Genomic DNA, 25,912 nt, shown 5'->3' with positions numbered 1-25,912 from the left:
CATGTTCTCACCGTAACTTGAGAGTATATGCTGTTCACTGTTGTCATTTTATGCAATCCTTACACTATACTGTGGTTGTTTTGTGAATTAAAGGATAACTATAATTACAGAATCATTTTCTAAATAAGACACAGGAGAATGGTAGTTTACATGTTCTAACAAATGCAATGACTTGTACTAAGCTTGTAGCCATAGAAAAAGTACACTTACAAGAACACTTTGTTTGGTTTTCTTATTAAATATTTCCTTTCAGGACTGCCTCAATGATTATTTGTATTTACTTATACCTTAGACAAATCTTAAGATTGAAAATCTATCTTTAGGCAACGTTCAAGGCAAATTTTAAGTGTCTTATTAAAGTAACAAAGAAGAAGAAGAAATATTAGATGATTAAGCTACTTGTATTACTATAATTTATTTTTTCCATTTATTTATTTATAAAAAGGCAACATTGACAAAAGCATAGGATAAGAGGAATACAGCTCTACACAGTTCTCACCACTAGAACTCCGTATCCCATCCCCATTCCCTGATAGCTTTCCTATTCTTTATCCCTCTGGAAGTATGGACCCAGGGTCATTGTGGGTTGTAGAAGGTGGAAGGTCTGGCTTCTGTAATTGTTTCCCCGCTGAACATGGGCATTGGCATGGTATCATCTGGAACCTGGTAGCTGAAAAAGAGTTAAGATATAAAGTGAAAAAATTGTTGACTAATCATGAACCTAGAGTCAGTAATGTTGTAGATGAAGATTTGGGCTCTTTGTTTTGGAAAAAGCTATTTTAGGTATATTCCAAAGTGCCCAGAGATTCCAGAAATCACAGTTCTTAAGATTCTTTATGCTTCTTCATGCACATCACACTTTGAGTATTTGACTATTAGTCCTGTTCTGCTTTAATTCCCCTTCACAAATGACTAGTTCTTATTTATCTCTTAGTTCTCTTCTTTCAATACTTGGTTGACCCCTCCCCTCAACTAACTTAGATGGATCTTCTTTTGGAGGCTATAACAAAATATAATACTTTAATTCTCAAATGCTATTTATTATGTATTTGTTTTAAATCGCAGCTGTGTGTGGCATCATCTTCTCACTATAGGAGTAATAGTAACAGAACAACTTCAGTCTACTTGATGGGCTTTTTTAGTTTTGGGATGAGATTATTTTTCTTCACATCTACTTACATCTGTATTTTTGTCTTGAAATTTTGCTTATTTCTTTAGCATATGTGTAGTTTTTTCACCAACACATTCATTATTTATTTTAATATATTCCCTTTTGTTGCCCTTGTTTTTTATTGTTGTAGCTATTATTGTTGTTGTTATTGATGTCATTGTTGTAGGATAGGATAGAGGGAAATGGAAAGAGGAGAGGAATACAGAGGGGGAGAGAAAGAGAGACACCTGCAGACCTGCTTCACTGCCTGTGAAGAACCAGGATCCTTATGCTGGTCCTTGTTGTTTGTGTCACGTGCACTTAACCCTCAGTGCTACTGCCCCAACACATGTATTGTGCAGAGTGAATGACTATTAAATTGAATCACAAAGCATTGCAATACTTAGCTCAAATGTCAATGAAAAAAAATTTTTAAATGTTCTATATAAGATCTATAAATTAGTTATATTTGCCTGTGTACTTTAATCATCAAAAGACTATGGATTTAACCAGGATGTATTCTTGTTAACATGAATATTGTTTGTGTGTTTGGACTGATTTATACCAACATATATTGCCATTCTCTCTCTCTCAATCTTTCTCTCTCTCTCTCTCTCTCACACACACACACACACACACACACACACACACACACACACACACACACACACACACTGTATGGGGACCTCCATAAAACAACTTTATATTCTCCCTGTTTGTCCATTTCTCTCTCCTAATTACTTGTAACCATCTTTTAATTGTCTCTATACATTTGTATTTTTTAAATAATATCATGTGGCTGGGATTATGAAATCTGTATCCTTCTAAGATTGTCTTCCTCCATTTAATAATAATGCATTTAAAGACCCTCCATATCTTTTCAGGTCTTAATAATTTATTTTTCCAGTCTTAAAAATGTAATATCAATTTTCAATTTAAGTTTAGTAAATAAGATAATGAACATATTAGCAGTACAAGTTCATGTCTTTTCAAAATGTGTTATTGTACTATACCCACAACATAAGTGCATACCTCCCTTCATTGAAGTTCATAGGACCTTCTTCACCCTTCCACATCCCATACTTCTTTGCGCTGCTCAGTTCTGTAGTCCTGGTCCCAAAGACTTCCCTTCATTTGACTTCACATACTTCTTCCTTTTGTTTCACTTACCCCATATGAGTGAGACATCTAGTAGTTTCCTTCTATATAAGTCTTTTATATATTTCTTGTAAAATTTGGTTTAGTGGTGGGGGTGAATTATTTGACTGTCTGAAAAGTTCTTGATCATTCTTTCAAATCTAAGTGATAATGGCCAACAACATAGACTAAACTTCATAAAAATTTCAAAAGTGATGAACTTGGTGTATTGCACTAAGCAAAGGACTCTGGGGAAAGAGGGCAGGGAGGGTTTTGGGGAGAAGTGCTTTGAGGTCCTGCTGCATAATGGTGGAAAAGTACCTAACTGAGGAGTGAAAGTACTTTGCATACAATTGTCCCGGAAAGATGAGAAATTCTACCTTGTACACCAACAACTACATTGTAAACTGCTAACCCCCAATAAAATGATGTTTTAAAAAGTATTGGGCCTAAGGATGCTCCCTAAATGAGAAATTCATTAGAAGAAAACTTGGGCAAAATCAGAGAAAGTATGAAAAAATAATAATGAAAATCAGAGAAAAAATAGAGAGAGAGGCAAATACTAGCAGCAAGATAGAAGTCAAAGTGGAGAACTTGATTGTTCCATTGAAGATATCAGGCCATCTATGTCATTGTTTGTAATGAGTTTTATTATGACAACACTGTTAAATTTGGGGTTTTCTGAAGCTGGCTGTGATAGCTCATCAGTGCAAGTAATTTCCTCTAACTTATTGTTGGTATGCATGAGACCCCTTCTGTTTCATTTGGTTTAAATCCCCCCTGCTTAACACTATTCTATTTACATAACCACTTCATTCTATTTACATAACCACTGTTAACAAGTTCCACCTTCCCTCCAGGGCATTTGTGGTTCAGTGATAGGATTCTCACCTAATCTGCCCCCTCCTTGTCACACTCTGATTTTTACCAGTCACTTTTCTCTCCACCCTCTCTATGTCACATCCTGTTTCCACCTTACTTGGCAAGTATATATAAAGACAGCATTGTGAGTTTTACTGTACTGTACTTTGAGTTTAACTTAGCTCGTCTTAGATTGTGCTGCGTCCTGCATGAATAAAGAGATACTGCCTACAGCTCAACCATGAGTCCCTGGTCGTCTGTTACCCGCCCGTGAAGCTAGCCTGGCGAAAACAACATAACCCGTCGAAAACAACAACTTCTCATGATAGTTGATGTTCACTATGCATGATCTGAACCAGTGGTCTGTATTTGAGTAAGCACAGGCAGTGATCAGGGGCTAGGGGTCACAATGGATTAGTTGAGGTTACCTTGTTAATGCCAAGTCAACATTAGTGATCTACTCTGACTATTGTTGATTACTATGTACGGGCATTTTGTTTTGTTTTGTTTTGTTTTTTCCTTGAGAAGGGTCTTTCTATGGATACTATGCACTTGAATCTGAGATTTAAAGAAATTTATTTTATTTTATTTTTTTCCGCTAGGGTTATTGCTGGAACTCAGTGCCTGCACCGTGAATCCACTGCTCCTGCAGCCATGTTTTTTCCATATGTTGTTATTGTTGTGGGATAAGGGCAGAGAGAAATTGAGAGAGTTGGGGAAGACAGAGAGGGGGAGAGAAAGATAGACACCTGTAGACCTGCTTAACTGCTTGTAGAGCAACCCTCATGTAAGTGAACTGGGATCCGAGCATGGGTCTTTGCATTTTGCACTATGTGTTTTTAACTGGTGCTGAATCTGAGGGTTTTTTTTTTCCTTCCTATGGAAGTCTGTTTGATATTCTAGTTCACTTACCTGCAAAAGATTTATCCATGCATCATTGATTTGCTGTTGTTGCAAGTGAAAATTAGTTGGCTATGTTGATGCTACCTCTGATAGTTATGGCATTGTTTGGTAATGAATAATATTCATCTGTCTATATATTATGCATTTAATTTCCCTACTGAAGGATAACAGTTCTTTCCAAGTTTTGGTAATTAAAAATAAATCTTCTGCAATCATTTGCATAGCAGGTTTTTTTTTTTGTGTGTGTAGGCATATGTTTTCATCAACAATTTAGTGTCATAAGTTCACTCTCAGTGTTGGCCAGCCATCATTGTTATTCAAAGTCCTATTTTTTTCTTCATCCCAAATAGAAACTCTGTATGCACTAAATCTTATTTCCCCCTTTTCCTTCCCTGTTGTTTCTTTATCCTTCTCAGTCTCTGAGAATCTCTGTTTTAATAATGTCTGTCTCTTTGGGATTGCTTACTCTTGTCTCTCACCTTACTGGAATTATGAAAGATTTGCTTTTGAGTCTGGTTTATTTCACTTACTCTGATGCTATCAGGATTCATCATATTGTGGAATTATTTTTGTTTCCATCTTAAGCTAGTGTTGGCCTTGAGAAAAGTAGATACTAGAACAAATAAAATTCTGCAAAGTTTGTTCATCCTGCATTAAAAATCAGGCTAAGTGAGAAGATTCAGATGGATCTTTCAAAGTTATAACTAGTAAATCAAATAAAGTTGTTATTTCAGTTTGATAGTATTTCTTAGACATTTTCACTTTTTACTTGAATTATCACTATAGCAACTTTGTAATCCAATTAGTTTTCTTTAAATAATTTTACTGAATAACATTGCTCCTTATGTAAGCCTCAGAGTTCACATAATTTTAAAGCAGCATCTGTTTATAATATTTACATTCACTACTTAGAGACTACTTATGGGGTGGAAGGAATAGCATAATGTTTATACAAAAAAAAAAAAAAAAGAAAAAAGTTTCATGTCTGAGGCTCCAAAGTTCTAAGCCCATTGAGTTCAAACATGGGTGGCATACAGAGTCAAGCAGCACACTATAGTAAGCTATTTGGACAGTCTGCAAATAGCATCATTTTTAAAATCTTTTATAAATAATACTATTTCATTGTGCATGTCTCTATATATGTATGTAGCATATCTTTATCAAATCATCTGTTGATGATTACCTAGATTATTTTGAATTACTTTTTAAATCACGTCTTCTCATTTCACTTTCATTCTTGTCAGATGGCTGATGCATTAATTTATCAATAAATTGGACTTCACATTAAACTTCACTTAATTTTACCATATATAAGTTTATCTTGTTGACATGTCTATTTTAATTAATTTTGTATTTTTCTTCCATTTGCCATTCATAAGAATTTTTTTTAGCTCTAGCAACTATTAGGTGTTATTCTTGACACACAGATTTGACGTTGAACAGAAAATGTATGCTCGATTTGATACTTTATTTTGATGGTAAGGAAGAAAATCAGCTTTAACAAAAACCAAAATTTGTATGTAGTGAATATATTAACTAGAATTGTTCCTATTTGAAAAATAATATTGAATTATAAATGAGGAACAATGTTATGAGTAAAGCATTTCATGCGACTGCTTGCCTTTGCTTCCCTCATAATTCAGCGCAGCAACTCATTTTACAATGTAGCTCCTTTTGTTTATGGGAATGTTCTGTCTTCAAATGCCTTCTGTGACACAAGGTAACATTTGAGATTCTGTTTGGTAGAGTTGTGTTACAGTGATACATCAAAATAGTTGTGAAATATCTTGTCTTCAAAGTCATTGGGGAAAAAAAGGGGAGGATAATGGTCACAGAAAGAGAAAAATACACTTGGAGTATTTCAAATCAGATTCTTGTTCATTCAGTGTACAACCCGAATCTTAAGATTTTGAAACTATAGCATGATATTAAATTTGAATAAAACAATCAAATATTTATTGAAGAATAAGAAAACATTCGTCTCTAACAGAGCAGATTGCTTTGTGCATTTTCAACTCTTCACCTTTTCCTTCTACTTTCATTTCCATGATTCCTACTGAATTATTTTCTCTTGGTTTCAGAATAAACAGAAAAATTGAAGAAACTAGAGTTCACTTCACTTTACCCATTCTTGCTATGCCAAACCATAGTTATAAAAGTAGCTCTCCCTGTTCCACTTTGCAATAAGAAATAATATGCCCATAGACATTAATAATAATGATAGTAATAGTAATATTTACATGTTTATTACATTACACAGTTAATAAGAAATTTACTTCAGCTTCACTAGAATCCCATGAATTTTCATATTCTACTGTTGAGAAAAAATTGAGGATTAGAGAGGATTTGTCATTTTTCCATGATTAAAAGCTGTCACTGTAATTGTAGCTATTATTAATTAGTTGTAGACTCTTAAATTTCTGGTTTCATAACAGGGTTTATACCAAATAAATCCAACGGCCTTATTGTCTACTGTACAAATTAAGAGGTTTTATATTTGTGTGCATTTGGTGCCAGTGAGGAACCTGGAGTCAACTGTGGAATATTGCAGCAGATCCAGGTTCTCTAAGGGAGCAGTTAACTGAACTGGGGGTTGAGAATCCAGTACCTTCTGTGGGTGAAAGAAGACTGACTGGTGGAGGGTATGGTGTTTTGACGCTTACTATAAAGAAACAAGATACTGTACATATATGACAACAAAAGTCTTCACTTTCCCCCACAACTAAGTAAATATTAACTTCTCTATTTTTCTGTGGTATGGTAGGAACAGCAGCAAGTAATTATATCTGTAAACTGGAGATTATCAATTGTGGGGTAGATAGATGTGCATGTTTGACTGTGGGTATGGGTCTTTTGAGGATCATTAGAAATTCAATTGAAAAATGTTCAAGCAAAATGGATCAACTGTCCTTTTCTATATTGTCAATAGTTGCTCATACAGTAATAGGATGAGAGTGCTGTTAATATTATAGCAATTTCTTCATTCTGAATAAAGTATAGTAGTTGAAAGAATTCATGGTGTGAATATGGGTCTAGGATTGAATTGGATGAAATTATAAGCAACAGAAATAAGAATTGAGCTGGCAAAGTAGCTCACATAAATAATGTTACTTATTTATTATTATGAGCATGATCCAGGTTATTGCCTGCAACTTCCGAACTGCATTGGAGGAAGTATTGGTACTGTGAAATCTTCTGTCTGAACAAGTCTGTCTGGAGTAGTAAAGTCTTATGCTAACAAAACACCACCAAAAACTATAATAAAGATAAAATGGAAGAAGGCAAATATAATCTTCTTGTAGAAGAGCAATTAGCAAAAATCTCAGTGAATGTAAGTCAAATCAGATTCATGAGCACCACACTGTATTATTGAACTGTGAAGTAACAAAAGGTTAAGGAAGTTATTGTTGTTGTTGTTGTTATTATTATTATTGTTATTTTGGTGCACAATGAGTCTAAGATTTTTGTTGGGGGAGACAGGCTGTGGTGCATCTTGTTAAGCACATGCGTTACAGTGCTGAAGGACCTAAGCTCAAGCCTCTGGTCCCTATCTGCAGGGAGAAAGCTTCACATTGGTGAAGCAGGGCTGCTGGTGTGTCTTTATCTATTTCCCTCTCTACCTCATCCTTCCCTCTCATTTTATTTCTGTCTCTATCCAATAATAAATAAATAAAATATAACTACAAAAAAAAGAATTTAAAAAAGAGTCTTGTTGTACCATGAGACTCACAATAATTCAAGGCCCAACAGAAGAAATGAAAATTGGATAGCTGAGACTAACTCATTCATTTAAGATAAAGTTGTTTCCTTGGGATGCATGACTTCTAAATTTTTACCAACTATAATATGATCATAACAATATCTATTGCACAAGGCTGCTGTAAGGACAGGTAGAAATAACATTTTTCAATGATATAGACTGTGAAGTGTAATAAAACATCATCTTTTCTATTTTTAAGAGGTTACTTATTTTTTTCTTTAAATATTTATTTACTTGTTTATGTGAAAGAGAGAGACAGGGAGAGATAAACAGAGAATTACTCTGGTATGTGAAGTTTCAGGGATCAAACTAAGGTCCTCATTCTTGCTGGTTCATTCATCACTTTTCTTCTGTGTTATCTCCTGGGCCACAATGATTTGTCCTTAGTCTGTAACTCTTTTGGAGGATAATGTCATTAATATTTTTTCACATTCTATTTTTATTCTTTATTATCTTTATTTATATTGCATAGAGACAGTCAGAAATCAAGAGGGTAGGGGGAGATAGAGAGGGAGAAAAACTAAAAACAAAAAATATTTTTAAAAAGGCAGAAGGAGACAGAGAGAGAGAGAGAGAGGGAGGGGGAAGGGAAAGGGAGAGGGAGACAGGGAGAGGGAGACAGGGAGTGGGAGAGGGAGACAGGGAGAGGGAAAGGGAGAGGGAGACAGGGAGAGGGAGAGGGAGACAGGGAGAGGGAGACGGAGAGGGAGAGGGAGACAGGGAGAGGGAGAGGGAGAGGGAGACAGGGAGAGGGAGAGGAAGACAGGGAGAGGGAGACAGGGAGAGGGAGACAGGGAGAGGGAGAGGGAGAAAGGGAGTGGGAGAGGGAGACAGGGAGAGGGAAAGGGAGAGGGAGACAGGGAGAGGGAGAGGGAGACAGGGAGAGGGAGAGGGAGACAGGGAGAAGGAGAGGGAGAAGGAGACAGGGAGAGGGAGAGGGAGAGGGAGACAGGGAGATGGAGACAGGGAGAGGGAGACAGGGAGAGGGAGACAGGGAGAGGGAGAAGGAGACAGGGAGAGGGAGAGGGAGACAGGGAGAGGGAGAGGGAATAGGGAGAGGGAGAGGGAGACAGGGAGAGGGAGAGGGTGAGAGAGACCAGCAGCACTGCTATACCACTAAAAACACTTTTCACCTATTGTGTCTGTGAGTCTCTATTGCTACTGTCCCTTGGAGGCTGAAATATCAGTGGGAAGACCCTGTGCTGACATCAGGGGTAGAGAACTGACGGGGCAACTCAGGAGAAGACATACACTTCTGGAGGTCTGGAGGTGGGGCTCTATAGTGGAAGCCTTTCCAAATTGTTCTCCTGATGATTTGGGAAACACAGTGAATAATTTCATCAGAACCCATGGAGTACAAACAGAATGTGTTTAGAAACTCACAGGGCCAAGGACTGTTGCCAGGCTCTGCTTTGACTACTGGCAAAGTTTGGAATTGGGCCCAGGGTTTTGGACCCTCAGTTCATGTGAGTATCTTTACATAACCATTGTATTATCTCCCCCAACCTGTTTTATCTCTTGGTCAGGAGTAAGAAATTAAACTAAGAAAATCTACTTATAGTTAAACATGTGCACTCAACCATTTGAAATGGTATACCATTTCATGGCCCCATTCTATTTTTTTTTAATTTCTTTATTGGGGGATTAACGTTTTACAGTCAACAGTAAATTCAATAGTTTATGTATGCATAATATTTCTCAGTTTTCCGCATAACAATACAATCCCCACTAGGTCCTCTGCCATCATGTTCCAGGTCCTGAACTCAATACACCAACTCCAGTCTAAGTTCTGCTTAATGTTTTCTCTTCTTATCTTGTTTCTCAACTTCTGCCTTCATCCCATGTACTTCCTTCTGTGTCTGTCTTATTTAACTTAACAAGATTTCTTCAAGGTCCATCGAAGATGGGCTGAAAACAGTGAAATCACTATTTTTTAATAGCTGAGTATTCCATTGTGTATAGAGACCATAACTTGGTCAGTCACTCATCTGTTGTTGGACACCTGGGTTGCTTCCAGATTTTGGCTATTAAAAATTGTGCTGTTGGATTGGGAGACGATACGGGAAAATGGGCCCTATCCAAGGGTTCCAGGACTGGGGGAAGTAGGGGTTCTATAGTGGAGATGTGAGGTTCCTGCTGTCTTAGGGTTCAAAAAGACAATCGATAGTTAATGTTATCATCACATTATTTGGTAATTGGGTTAACTTTGAAAAGTCCTTTTGTTATGGTTTGCTGTACAGTATCCAGTATCTTGTATATAGATAGCTGTGCTATTGGATGCTTCTAATCTACTTGGTCTAGGCTTTTGAGAGAGTACACATATCAAATACACAGCCTATATATTAAAAAGATTCAGTTTGTGTTTTGAGAAACTTTGAGACATACAATTGATTTTCCCCCTCTCATATTAATCAACTACTGATTTATATGTCTACATTTTGCTAGGAGTGTACATAAACACCATTCCCACCACCAAAAGACTGTGACCCATCCCTCCCATCCACTCCCACCCCCCACTGGCCCAGGAAGCTGCATGTCTACCCCTCACCACAGGGTTTTTACTTTGGTGGCCTACTTACAATTTGATCAGGTCCTGCTTTTAGTTTCCCTTACAGATCTTCTTACTCAACTTCTGTTGATGAGTGGGATCATCCCATACTCATCTTTATCTTTCTGACTTAGCTCACTTAACATAATTCCTTCTAGCTCTGTCCAAGATGGGTCAGAGAAGGTGGGTTCATTGTTCTTGATAGCTGCATAGTATTCCATTGTGTATATATACCACTGCTTTCTCAGCCACTCATCTGTTGTTGGGCACCTGGGTTGCTTCCAGGTTTTAGCTATTATGAATTAATTGTGCTGCTATGAACATAGGAGTACACACCTCTTTTTGGTTGGGTGTTATGGAGTCCTTGGGGTATACCCCAGGAGAGGAATTACTGGATCATATGGAAGGTCCATGTCTAGCCTTCTGAGGGTTTTCCAGACTGCTCTCCACAGAGGCTGTACCAACTTACATTCCCACCAGCAATGTAAAAGGGTTCCTCTGTCCCCACAACCTCTCCAGCATTCGTTGCTGCTGTCCTTTTTGATGTATGCCATTCTTACAGGAGTGAGGTGGTATCTTAGTGTTGTCAAATAATATTGCATCCGCCGATCACAACCTAACCAACGCAACGATTGCCACCTCAACATGCTTCACCTCAGACTGTGTCCAGAGACTTCACGTGTGGAATGACAACCCTTCAACTTCATTACTCGGGTGAGACCTTTCCTTTTATAGTACACTCTAATTTCATCTCAGGTGGTTCACTTTCTAACAAAGTCCCATAACCTAGATATACACCAGTTTCTGTGAGAGAGAGCTTATGTTCACACGTATCCATAAACTACTGCAAAATATATACCTGAAAGCAGAAGTACACTAGAGTTTGCAGTGAGTACCTCCCTAACACTTCCTCTCCACTATTCCAAGCTTTGGGTCCATGATTGCTCAACAATTTGTTTGGCTTCGTATGTTAACTCTCTTTTCAATCACCAGGTTCCAGATGCCACCAGGATGCTGGCCAGGCTTCCCTGGATTGAAGACCCCACCAATGTGTCCTGGAGCTCAGCTTCCCCAGAGACACACCCTACTAGGGAAAGAGAGAGGCAGACTGGGAGTATGGACCGACCAGTCAACGCCCATGTTCAGCGGGGAAGCAATTACAGAAGCCAGACCTTCTACCTTCTGCAACCCTCAGTGACCCTGGGTCCATGCTCCCAGAGGGATAGAGAATGGGAAAGCTATCAGGGGAGGGGGTGGGTTATGGAGATTGGGTGGTGGGAATTGTGTGGAGTTGCACCTCTCCTACCTTATGGTTTTGTTAATTAATCCTTTCTTAAATAAAAAATAAACTATAAAAAAATTGTGCTGTTATGCTGGGGCCCTAATCGGGGAGTTCTGAGATTACCAAACAGACATGATGGGCCTAGACCTTGAATAAATCCCTCTCTCTATTGTTACTGGTCATTTCTATCAGGAACAGCACAATAAACCCCTTTGTGGGCCCCATAGGACCTTGAGCTCAACTTGGATCAACAATGGTAGAGAATGTTTCATCCTCCGAAGGGAGGATGGACAACATACTCTATGCTACAACTGAGGAATATGGGTCTATATTGGGGCAACTTGGAATGTTCCTACTCATGACCACAGAATGTGAGCTCAGATCTACAGGGATACAGAGGTCTCATAGGTACCTAAGCTGAATATGGGCCACAGATCACATCAAATCGTTGGTTCACAGTCGACAATATTTATACCCCTTTCCCATATTTGGGAGCTACTCTCTTCCCTGATCCAGCTTTCTGGTCCTTTTCCCAGCATCATCTACCGAGACAATAACTTGGATCCACCTGCATATCAGATTTAAGGCTCAGGGGAAAAAAAGAAAAAGAAAAAAAAAAAAACTAGTATAGCCATAGGCCCTTTGGAATTTAACTAAAATATGACTACTAGCTATCTACAAAATGGAGGACCCCTGAATTCTTTATCTGCACTGTTCCAGCCTTTAGGTTCATGATTGGTCAACAATTTGTTTGGCTTTATATGTTAACTCTCTTTTCAACGACCAGGTTCCAAATGCTAGCATGATGCGGACCAACTTCCCTGGACAGACAACCCCACCAATATGTCCTGGAACTCTGCTTCCCCAGAGCCCTTCCCTACTACGGAAAGAGAGAGAGAGGGTGGGAGTATGGATTAACCTGTCAATGCCCATGTTCAGCAGGGAAGCAATTACAGAAGCCAGACCTTCAACCTTCTGCATCCCACAATGACCTTGGCTCCTTACTCCCAGAGGGTTAAAGAATAGAGTATCAGGGGAGGTGATGGGATACAGAGTTCTGGTGGTGGGAATTTTGTGGAGTTGTACCCCTCTTATCCTATGGTTTAGTCATTGTTTCCTTTTTATAAATTAAAAAAATTAAATGTGCTATTATAAACATAGGTATACACAAATCTTTTTGGATGGATGTGTTTGGTTCCTTAGGATACATCCCAGGAGAAGAATTACAAGGTCATAGGGTAAGTCCATTTCTAGCCTTCTGAGAGTTCTCCAGACTGCTTCTTCACAGAGGTTGGACCAATTTACATTCCCACCAGCAGTACAGGAGGGTTCCTTTGTCCCCACAACCTCTCCAGCATTTGTTACTGCTATCTTTTCTGGTTTATGTCATTATCACAGGAATGAAATGGTATCTCATTGTTGTCTTTATTTGCATTTCTCTGACAATCAATGACTTGGATCATTTTTCATATATTTCTTGGCCTTTCAGATCTCCTCTGTGGTGAATATTCTGTCCATGTCCTCTCCCTATTTTTGGATGGAATCATTTGTTTTCTTGTTGTTGATTTTGGCAAGCTCTTTATATTTTGGTTATTAGCCTCTTGTCTGATATATGACATGTAAAGATCTTCTCCCATTCTGTGAGGGGTCTCTTTGTTTGGGTAGTGGTCTTTTGCTGTGCAGAAGCTTTTTGATGTAGTCCCATAGGTTTATGCTTGCCTTAGTTTTCTTTGTAATTGGATCCATTTCATTGAAGATGTCTTTAAAATTTATATGGAAAGAGTTCTGTCAATATTTTCCTCTAAGTATCTATAGTTTCTGGTCTAACATCCTAGTCCTTGATCCACTCGGAATTTATTTTTTGTGTTTGGTGAAATATAGTGGTTCAGTTTTACTCTTCTGCATGTTTCAACCCGTTTTCCAACAACATTGTTGAAGAAACCCCCTTCTCCCCATTTAATAGTCTGGGCACCTTTGTCATAGATGTTTATAGGCATTTTTCTTAATATGAATGAAATGTTGTTCTTTTTGCCCTCATTCTACATATATTCCAATGATTCCAAAATTTTTTTTTTACTTCATAAGATCCTGTTTTAAAACTTTTGGGGGAAATAGCTCATCTGGTAAAGCTCAGGACACATACATACACCTAAATCTCCTTGTTCAGTCCCTGGTGCCACATGTAAAGAAGTGGTACTCTAGTTTCCCTATCCTTATTTCCCATGTAAAACTCTATATCATAAGAGTGCATATACCAATAGTCTGGGCAATGGTTGAGTGCTTACATTACTATGCTCAAGGACTGGTTTCAAGCTCTGAATTTCCACCTTCAGGGGAGAGACTTACAAGCAGTCAAACAGGGCTTCTGGTGTCTCTTCCTTCCTTCTCTATCTCCCTCGACCTTCTCAGTTTCAGTCTGTCTTATGAAAATAAATAAATATAAAAATGAGTATTGATAAATATCTCAGGGTATCTGTTTTTCCACGTACACAGCCCAGATTTGATTCTAGTTAACCTGAGCAGTGTCAGCTCTATTCTTCATCATTTAATCATTTGAGAAATCTGATTGTTACAAAATCCAAAGTAAATCAGAAGCTATTTTATAGTAGGGATTTTGTGTTGAGTGCAGGATATGGAGGGGGAAACTATAGACTTACAAGTTCTTTTTATTTTGAGCTGCCATTAAAGTCACTATGCTCCAAATTTGTTTGGGGTCAAATGAGCACACTGACATAGGTGTGTTGAGTTAGGTGACTTTGACCCAAATTAATTAAAAATATTTTCACCACTTTGAAACTCATCAAAAGATACTAATCTAATTGGATCCTGCTTCCATTAAAAAAAACTCTAAGAATTTATTTTAATTAGCATGAAATATGCAAAATTTCAGAGAATATTCTTATAAAATTTATCATTTCCCAACATCCAAGTAGAAAGAGATCAATTGAATTTAGCAGTGACGATAGAACATTTTCACATAGCTGTTTACTTCTACTAAGAATCTTACAACTAATATTACTTCACAGTGGACTCAACTAATATGCAAAAAAATAAGCTCTTGATTAAATTCTATGGCCTGGTGGAAAGAACCCAAGACCTTTCTCTGAATCATGTTTGCCTGTTTATTCAGTTTCACTCCTATTTTCTCTTAAGCAACCCATTGGTATTACTGGCAAGCTAAATATCATGCACATATGCTGCAGCCGCAACCTTTACATTTGTTTATATTTTCACATAATTAATTAAATGTTATCACCTGAACTATGTTTGTAAAAGTATAAGCCATCAATAAAGAGTAAAAAATGTGTGTGTGTGGTATGGTAGTAACCTCAAAACACAAAGAACTCTACTAAGGTTACTGGCTTAGTCATTTTCCTAGTGGTGTAAACATTTTGCTTTTGGGAAATAATTATTTTTTTATTATTATTTATAAAAAGGAAACACTGAATAAGCCATATGATAAGAGGGGTACAACTTCACATAATTCCCACCACCGGAACTCCAGAACCCATTCCCTCCCCTGATAGCTTTCCTATTCTTTAACCCTCTGGGAGTATGGACCTTATGTCATTGTGGGATGCAGAAGGTGGAAAGTCTGGCTTCTGGAATTGCTTCCCTGCTGAACATGGGCGTTGGCAGGTCGATACATACTCCCAGCCTGTCTCTCTCTTTTCGTAGTGGGGCAGGATTCTGGAAAAGTGGGGTTCCAGGACAAACTGGTGGAGTCATGTGCCCAGGAAAGTCTGGTTGGCATCATGTTAGCATCTGGAAACTGGTGGCTGATAAAAAGAATTAACATATAGAGCTAAAGAAAATTGTTTACTAATCATGAACCTAAAGGCTGGAATATTGGAGATGAAGATTTGGGTTCTCTCTTTTGAAGATAGCTAGTAGGCCTATTTTAGTCATATTCCAAAGGGCCCATGACTATACTATTTATTTTCCTGAGCCTGACCTCTGATATGCAGCAGGTGGACCCAAATTATTGTTTGGGGAGATGATGTCATGGCTGGATAAAGGGTGATAAAGCTGCATCAGGGAAGAGAGTAGCTCCCAAATATGGGGAAAGTATAAATATTCTTAACTATATGCTTTCCCCATATTTGAGAAATAATACTTATGTTGCATTCCAGAAATGCATTGTATTTACATGCTTGGCTGTTTATCCTTACCAGGGCTTCCTCATTGTGAGTAAGCTTTTTTATATAGAGAAAACCACAATTAGAGACAGAGAAAAAAATGGAAAGACACCACTGGGCTTCACAAAATGCAGTGGGAGCCAGTCTTGAACACTGGTCATGTATATATAACAAAGGCAAGTATACCAGATCGCCCGACCCCCCCAAAAAAGCAATTTTTAAAAATTTCTTTATTGGGGGATTAATATAATAGTTTGTACATGAATAACATTTCCTAGTTTTCCACATAACAATACAACCCCTACTAGGTCCTCCTCTGCCATTATGTTCCAAGACCTGAACCCTTCCTCCTACCCCAGAGTCTCTTACTTTGATGCAATAAACCAACTCCAGTCCAAGTTCAGAAAAGCAGTTTCAATGTTAATTCTTGTCAGTACTCTATTACTGTGCTAACTTCCACAGAATCATTTATATGATGATCCCCCATCTTTTAAATTGTTAAGCCTAAGGCATGACCAGTGAAGCATGACTTTTACTTTTATTATTTTTTAAAACAGTTATTACTAGTGTTGAGCAGCATATATACTAAAATTGGAATGATACAGAGACGATTAGCATGGCCCTTGCATAAGAGTAACAAGGAAAATTGTGAAGTATCCCAAAACCAATTAATATTGTGAATGTGACAACATAGACTCATCACTATTTATTTGATAATTATATCATTTATGATATGACCGGTTTACTTAAGCCTCTTGTTCTTTTTTCTTCCATGGGATTTTTTGATCTTTTATCTATCCGTTAAATAGTCAGCCTCTTCATAATAATAGAGAATTGTGTTTGGTGAATTACTGTGTGTTGTAACAGGCTTTGACTTTTGTTATTATCACTATTATTATTACTGTCCTTTATATCAGAGCAATGCTCAATTCTGATCTTCAGTGGTATTGTTTATTGAGCTTGAGATGTTTGGGGCCAGGAATGAATGCTTTTGCATAACCACTATGCTATCTCCCCAGGCTTTTTTTTTTTTTCTTTTTTTAAGATTTTTTAAAATATTTATTTATTAAGTTTTGTTACCCTTGTTGTTTTATTGTTGTTGTTCTTGGATAGGACAGAGAGAAATGAGAAATAAAGAGAGTAGAATGCAGAGAGGGAGATATAAAGATAGACACCTGCAGGCCTGCTTCACCACTTGTGAAGCGACTCCCCGGCAGGTGGGGAGCCCAGGGCTCGAACCGGGATCCGTATGCTGGTCCTTGCACAGGCTTTGGTTTTTAAAGATATTATTTTAAAATAATATCCTATCAATATCTGTGAATGTTGGTTACTTTCAGAGTTTCACCTTTTGTTAGAATGGAGTATTAAAAAATCATTTCTCCAATTTCTGACTTAGAACATATTTCTTCTATATAACAGTAACATCTGCCCATATGATTTCTCATTAGTCAAAAAATTTAACTACAGAGAAAGTATTTTAGATGCATTGTTCTACTTACTATATTTAAGGATACAGAATTGACTAATTGTGATTCTTCATCTATGACTCCTCTTAATCATTGGCTGATATATAACCTAGTTATTTAGGTAGAGATTTATTTCCATAGGTACTACTAACAGTGCCATAAACAATAATGAATTTATTCTCTTAAATGAAACTATAATTTGATAATTATCTATGTTGAATCATATAGTCATCGTTTCAAATTCTATTCATCTGCATTCATGTATTCAAGACAATCAGTCCACTAAATTCAAAGGAGGTCTCGAAACTTTACATCAGGCTCAACCTGACGCTGTTGACTGGCTACGGAAGAAGGGCAAATGCTAGAAGAAGAAGTCCACTAAATACTTTATCATATAGATTATTTTAACTATACTCATTCCTTAAAAATGTACATTCTTTGCTCTCTGGGAAGTGGCAGCACAAAGAATAAAGTGTTAAGCTCATAATCAATCATGAGCTCTTTAGTTCGATCCCTGATATCGTATGTGCCAGAGTAATGGTCAGGTTCCCTCTCATTCATTTGTGCACATAATCTCTCTCTCTCTCTCTCTCTCTCTCTCTCTGTGTTTTCTCCTTCTCCACCTCCTCTATTCTCTCCCTTTAACACACACACACACGCACATGCACATGCACACACACATACACACACAATTTTAACAAAAGAGGTGGGAATTAAAAAACATATGTATTATTTGATCTCAGTCTTCTGCAATTCTATAAAATTGATTGCCACCCTATATTTAATCAATGGAGAGATAAATTGTTTTCCAAAAGAATTCTGAACTCTAAAGGTTTATTGACATTCTCTTGATTCTCTTTAGGTTATCTTTAACAATAATATGTATTTTGTGCTTCCAACTGTTACTGATTTTACTATTATGATAAAAAGAAGATTTATTACACTTTCAGAGGCTATTGATGAAATATATCATAATAAGTGTTGCCTCAATTTGGTTGCCATGGTTTCACCTGACTACATTTTAATATTCATTATATGGTTAATTATTTTAATTAATTAATCAATTAATTAATTTTGCAAGCAGATTTTATCACTGGACTTGGTGACAACACTACAAATCGACTTTCCCCTGCAGCCATCACTCCTCCTCCTCCTCCTCCTCCTCCTCCTCCTCCTCCTCCTCCTTCTCCTCCTCCTTCTTCTTTTGATAGGACAGAAAGAAATTGAGAGGGGATGGAGGAGGAGAGAGAACAAACCTGCAGACTTGTTTTACCTCTTACAAGTGGATAGCAGGGGGCTCATGGTAATATGTATGCTTAAGCAGGTGTGCCACGGCCTGGCCCCCATAAATTTTTTGTGAAACAGACTCATGGTGTTAAGTTTATGTGATTAACTTTCACAAAATGAATTTTTCCCATTTACTTTAGGGGACTATATTTTTAAAAATGACACACATGGGCCTTTGAGCATATTTGCTTAATGTAATCAGTTCTAATTAAACAGTGTACACCAATTAGATAAGCATTAATTGATTGTGAGACATCTGTGTCACAGAAGTTAGACTGAAATTGGAATGCTGATTATTTTTTCCTTGAATTCTTCCCTTGGTAGCTGTTAACAGCAAATTTTTGCAAGAAAAAGGATTTTTAATAACCACTAATTCCAGTGTTTTTCAATTCTGCCTGCATATTAGAAACCTCAGAGAATCATATTAACTTTCCAGAATTGTATTTGCAATAGTCAAAAAACTGGAACAATGCAGATGTCTATCAATAGGTAGCTGGATAATCCTAGAGTATTATATGCAAAGTGAAATATTGCCTATCAATGAAAATTGGCTTACTGAGTAGTATATAAATAAAAACCCAATAGCATCAATCTAGAATAGACCTAATCAGACCTGAAGTAAGAGAAAAAATGTTGATTATAATGACAAAAGTGATTTTTCTATAGTACCATACAATATCCAACATTAATATAATGATAACTTACAAATATACATAGTTTATAAATGTGAATTTGAGTTTTACAGTAAATATTCATGAATCCACAACCATGATTCTGCCATGATTAAATTCTCGTGTGATCCATTTATTATAAATATATCAATTTATACATTTCTTACTCTTCCTCTGGTCAGTTGTTTGATAATTTTCAAAATAACTTGCAGATATCAATGGATTCTTCACTAAATAATTTAATATCCATAGCACTAAATTTTACTATCCATTTACAATAATTTTGTTCTTGGGACATGTTTATGTATCAGAACATTAATTCAGTTTTGAATATACCAGTGTAACCAAAGTAAATCTTAAGATAAATAACATGCTTATTATCTCTATAGAACATTTACTTAACCTTCTTCTTATTATTATTTTTCTAATCAACTCCAAATGCTTTCACAGGTAGTTATCATTGTGGTTTGTTTACTTAGTAGATTACTTTCAGCAAAAGTTTGTAGTTCTTGGACTATAACTATTGTACTTCCTTTCTTAAATTAAATTGATTGCTAAGAAAATATGCAACAGCATTATAAATCAAATTCTTTTAAAATTATATTTTGCAATTTGTGTTCCACTTTTCTACAAAATATAATTAACTTGTAAAAATTGCATGAATACTTTGTGACCTTACTTAATTTACATGATAGGCTTGGAGTTTTCAATTTTTAGCAGAGACAGTATTTCATCTTTTATTCCAGTGTAAATAATCTTTAGTGTGTGTGTGTGTGTGTGTTCTTTATCACTGTAGCTAGAATACCTCCAGTATTATGTTGACTAAAAGAGATAAGAGGTTGCATGTGGCTATTTCTGCTTTTCATTCCTTTGGGAGCACAATGTATTCTTAGCATGCTGCATTTAAAAAAGGAGTTTGCAAAGCTAGAGACTGAATAGTGGTATATTTCTTCTACAAAAATAAAGGGGAGATAGATAGCATAATGGTTATGCAAAGAGACTCTCATGCCTGAGGCTCCTATGTCCCAGGTTCAATTCCCCCACACCACCATAAGCCAGAGCTGAGCAGTGCTCTGGTAAAAAAGAAAAAAAAAATAGAGGTAAGATGAACCATCACTATCTTTCCACTAATCTATGTGAGGAAATGTTACAGTATTAAATATTTTGCCTTTGAATGAGATACGTTGTTTCATAAATAATTTTATTGGTTACCAGTAATGTGTGTGTGTGTGTATGTATTTTCCCCAAAAATCATTTTATTGAGAAATAGTGGTTTGCAGGACAGTTGTTCATGCATGGAGTTTCTGATCTGCACCTGACAGGAGGTGTTGGCACACCATTGCTACCACCAACTTCTGTTCATAAGCAGCATCCTACATTGGATCTCCAATGCCATCTCTAGCACCTCTTAATTTCCTTTTTTTTTTTTTTTTGCTCCTGGAGGCTGCTGTTTTTTGTTTGTTTGTTTGTTTTGTTTTGTTTTATTTTTCCATTTTATTAGATAGGACAGAGAGAAATCAAAAGAGAAGAGGGAGATAAAGAGGAGAAGAGAAAGATATAAACAACCTGCAGACCTGCTTTGCTGCCTCGGAAGTGTCTCCCCTGCAGGTGGGGAGCAGGGGCTTGACCTGGACCCTTTAGGTATGTCCTTGTGCGCGTGAGCGTAACCAGGTGCTCCATTGCCTGCCTCCCTATTTACTCTGTTCTCCCCCAGTTTCCTTCCCTTTCATGCAGTACACCACTCTCAGTTCAAGTTCCATACTTTTTCCTTCCTCTCCTTGTCTGCTAAAGTCCACATATAAGTGAGATCATTCAGTAGTTTTTTCCTTTTCTTTTTTGGCTTATCTCACTTTCCATATACCTCGAGTTCTATCCAAGATGAGGCAGAGGAGGTAACTTCATCACTTTTGATGACTGAATAGTATTTGGTTGTTAGAAATAGCACAAAAGACTTTTTCAGAGAAACACATCATGGTTTTTCCTACAACCCACCATTGGGGTTGCTACCAAGTCTGGGCTATTACAAATTGAGCTGCTATGACGTAGGTGACAAAGATTTCTTTGAATAGTTGTTTTTGCTTCCTTTGAATAAATCTCAAGGAGAAGAATTGCTGCATCATAGGGTATGACTATTCCTAGTGTTCTGAGCAATCTCCAGACTGTTTTCCACAGGGGTTGGTCTAATTTATGTTCCCAACAACAATTTAGCAGTGTTCTCATTTCCACACATTCTTTTCAAAGCCTGTTGTTTCTTTTCTTTTTTCATTTTTAATTTAATTTTATTTATTATTGGATAGAGACAGAGAGAAATTGAGAGGAGAGGGGAGATAAAGAGGGAGAGAGACAACTGTAGCCCTGCTTCACCACTCCTGAAATTTTCTCCCTGCAGGTTGGGACCAGGGGCTTGAACGCTGGTCCTTGCACACTGTAATGTGTGTGCTTAACCAGCTGTGTCATGGCCACTTGTTTCTCTGATCTTGTATGATATTTTTACAAGTGCAAAGTGACATCTCATTTTTGTCTTTATTTGCAGTTCTGTGATCATCAGTTACTGTCCTTTGTTTTTTCTTAATAATCAGTGACTATTAGGATATCTTCTTTCATGAATATTCTGTTCATATATTCTTTTAAATTTTATTTTATCTATTCTTATTTTTATTGAATAGATTTTTGAATGTTAGCCTTGCATTTCTGACATATATTTACATAACATACATCTTTATATATTATATGTTGTCAATTTTAATTTGCTTGTGACTTGGTATTTCCTAGTTGATATTTTAAGAAAAAATTAGTTTTTGTGCTATGATTTTTATTTTTGTAAAATATGTTGTGGTAAGATCATACAAGCTTCAAATCATTAGTTGGAAACTTCACTTTCATTGTATTATATAAGTCACTGTATATAATATTATTGATTTTCTTGCTTTATTTAATAATCTATAGATTATTACAGCTAATATGTGCTCTTATGTGAATAAAAGACAGAAGTAGACAAAAACGAACAACATAAAATGATAGACAAATGTAATAGGTAAAATGTCAATTATTATTATATGTGAATACAACATGGTAGTAACAAAGATATATGTCAAATATTAGCAGATGCATTGAAAACAACAACATGTTAAAAGTGGAATTAACAACTTATTGTAACTGATAGATCATCCAGATAGAAAAAAAAATATATATATATATATATATCCTCAAGGAAACAATGACAAATTAGATCAGGTAAACTTAATAAATATATGAAGAGCCCTACAAAATAATAGGATTTATATTTTCAAGCAGTGATAAATCATTCTGAACAAGCAACCATATGCTGGGAAATAAAATAAGTCTACAGAAGATAAAATTACATCTAGCATCTTTTTCAGACCCTAAGTAAATGAGACTGGCAATAAATCAAAACACAGAAAGGAGAAAGCCACAAAATTATGGAGATTAAATAAAATGGGTCTATGAAGAAATTACAAGTGAAACAATATGGCTGGAGATGAATGAAAGGGAGTACAACCTATGATAAGTATCAGAAAACATAGAAAGATGTGTTAAAGGGGCTGGGCAGCGGCACATCCAGTAAAGCTCACATATGACCAGACAGAAGGACCTAGGTTTGAATCCCCATTCTCTACCTTCAGGGGAGATGTTTCACAAGCGTGAAGCAGGTCTGCAGGTTTTTATCTTTCTCTCTCACTCTCTGCATCCCCTCCCTCTCAAAAATTCCAGTCAAATAAAAATAATAAATAATAAAGAAAAAATGGCCAGTCACCTACCTGGAGTAATAGATATCTAGTGCCAGCACCAAGGCCCAGCGATAACCCACGTGGCAAAGACAAACAAAACAGTATTCAAAGAGAAGTTTATAGCACTATAGGCCCACATTAAGAAATGAAAAACTAGGGGAGTCGGGAGGTAGTGCAGTGGGTTAAGCGCACATGGCGCAAAGCGCAAGGACGAGCATAAGGATCCTGGTTAGAGCCCCCGGCTCCCCACCTGCAGGGGAGTCGCTTCACAGGCGATGAAGCAGGTCTGCAGGTGTCTGTCTTTCTCTCCCCCTCTCTGTCTTCCCCTCCTCTCTCCATTTCTCTCTGCCCTATCCAACAACAATGACATCAATAATAACTACAACAGTAAAACAACAAGGACAACAAAAGGGAATATAAACAAATATTTTAAAAAAAAGAAATGAAAAACTGAGAAATAATTTCTAAGCTCACAGCCCAATGAGTTCAAAAAAAGGGGGGGGCAGAAAGCAAGCCCAATGTCAGTGTGGAGGAGCAAATAATAAGTTCAAAAATTAATTAACGGGAGTCAGGCGGTAGCGCAGCAGGTTAAGCTCACATGGCACAAAGCTCAAGGATTGGCCCAAGGATCCCGGTTTGAGCCCCAGCTCCCCACCTGCAGGGGGATCACCTCACAAGTGGTGAAGCAGGTCTACAGGTGTCTATCTTTCTCCCCACCTCTGTCTTTTCCTCCTCTCTCCATTTCTCTCTATCCTATCCAACAGCGACACCACCAATGGCAACAAATAATAACTACAGCAGTAAGGACAACAACAAGGGGAACAAAATGGGACAAATGGCCTCCAGGATCAGTGTATTCGTAGTGCAAGCACTGAGCCCCAGCAATAACCCTGGAGGCAAAAAAAAAGGAATAAATTAATGGAATGGTGATAAAAAACAATTAAAAAGATCAACAGTCATATATCTTTGAGAAGAATAATAAAACAAAAAAATTATCTAGACGCAGATATGTATAAATCAATAAAATAAGGAACAAACAAGAAGTTATATTTCAAAGAAAAACCAAGCTAAAAGGCTGGGTGGCAGCACACCTGATTGAACTTACATTTTAGCACACTCAAGGGCTTGGGATCAGGTCCCAGGTCCTTAACTGTGAAGGGAAGCTTCATGAGTAGTGAAGCTGTACTGCAAATATCTCTTTTTTTCTTCCTTCCTATATCACCAACCCCTTTTAATTTTTCTCTGTTCTATTAAATTAAAAAATAGTAAATAAATTTTAAAAGAAATGCAAAAGTTCTTAAAAGTATACTGTGGCCTACAAAAGATGGATTAAATCTTAGAAACATACAATATGCCAAGATTGAATAAAGATAAAATGGACATCTTAACAGACCAACCACAAGTAATAAACTGAAACAAACTCCCAACTAAAACAAAACCTAAGACCCAAAGATTTCACTAGTGAAGTCTCTATCTCTCTAGTCTCTCTCTCTCTATTTATCAAAATAAATAGACAGTGGGAACGATAGATTCATGTGAGGATGTCACACATAAAAGACAAAAATACAAACTGTTGGACAATCAGAGAGGAAAAAAACTCTACACATAGCTGGTGGGAATATGAGTTAGTACAGCCCCATGGAAAACAGTTTGGAGATTCATCAGAACTCTAGAAATGTACCTACATTCTGGCTCAACATTCCCTCTGCTAGGAATTTACCCAAGGAAAACAAAGATCACCTATCCAGAAATACATACACACACCAGTGTTCATAGCAGCACACTTTGCAATAGCCCAGACTTGAAAGCAACCCAGAAGTCCAGTGACAGATGAATGGCTAAGGAAGTTGCTGTGCATGTACACTATGAAGTGCTGTGCAGTAGTTAAAATGAGTAGGGCAGCTCCTTTATAATATGGTCAGAGTTCCAAGGCATCATGTTGAGTGAGACAAGCCAGAAAGAGAAAAAGTAACACCAAATGATCTCACTTACAGTGGAAACATGATAAAATCACTGCTACATTAAAGAGATATGAATGATTTAAATGGTATTTTTCTTTTTTTCTTCTCTTATTTTTTTTCTACTTCTTACCATTTCTTCTAGCATAACCCATTCTGCTTCTACCCACCCTGTTGCCAATGGCAAGATTTCACCCTTTCTCATTGGCCACTCAACATTCGAGTATGTGCATATTTCACAATTTCTCCATTATGTGCTTTTATCACAAATCATCACAGAAAAAGCAAAATGAAAACTGCAATGAATTCTCACTTCATTACTGTGAGAGTAGCCTATATCAGCAAACTAAAAGAAAAAACAATAAACAAAAATTACTTGCGAGGGTGTGGGGATAAAGGTACCCTCATATATTGTTACAGAGACTATAAACTGGTACTGCCTCTGAAAAACAGTCTGGAGGTTCTGAAAACATTACAAATGGGTTTACCATATTAGCTAACAATTTCACTTGGAAGTGTCTATCCAAAGATCATGGAAATACTGGTCCAAAAGCGGTACATTTGGTAGTCGGACTGTAGCGCAGCGGGTTAAGCTTCGCACGTTGCACAAAGTACAAGACGGGCATAAGGATCCCGGTTCAAGCCCCCGGCTTCCCACCTGCAGGGGAGTCACTTCACAGGCGGTGAAGCAGGTCTGCAGGTGTCTATCTTTCTCTCCCCCTCTCTGTCTTCCCCTCTTCTCTCCATTTCTCTCTGTCCTATCCAACAATGAGACAACAATAACTACAACAATAAAACAACAAGGGCAACAAAAGGGAATAAAAAATATAAAAACAACAACAACAATACATTTACTTGTATGAATGTTCATTGTAGGTCAGCATTCACTCACTGACTATTGTGTGGAAACAGTCCAAACACCTAATGACATATGAATGAATGGGGACGCTATGAAATGTGCACATACCGTGTAAGAAAATGGGGGTGGGGAGGAAAAACAA

The 25,912-nt window shown here is 37.1% G+C and overlaps 1 long non-coding RNA gene, 1 other non-coding gene and 1 pseudogene across 2 annotated transcripts in view; all 3 read left to right on the top strand.

Annotated features, from left to right (window-relative positions):
- Positions 1 to 25,912, top strand: part of LOC132538324 (uncharacterized) — a 366,520-nt gene that overhangs the window by 643 nt on the left and 339,965 nt on the right. The window lies entirely within an intron of this gene.
- Positions 16,347 to 16,448, top strand: LOC132538450 (U6 spliceosomal RNA). Its single transcript, XR_009549815.1, has one exon. It is a non-coding gene; the product is annotated as a U6 spliceosomal RNA (small nuclear RNA).
- Positions 20,044 to 20,164, top strand: LOC132538548 (small nucleolar RNA U109; annotated as a pseudogene).

The sequence above is a fragment of the Erinaceus europaeus genome, chromosome 4 (genome assembly GCF_950295315.1).
Source record: "Erinaceus europaeus chromosome 4, mEriEur2.1, whole genome shotgun sequence".
Taxonomy (NCBI): domain Eukaryota; kingdom Metazoa; phylum Chordata; class Mammalia; order Eulipotyphla; family Erinaceidae; genus Erinaceus; species Erinaceus europaeus.
This window is presented reverse-complemented; position numbering and strand designations above follow the sequence as displayed.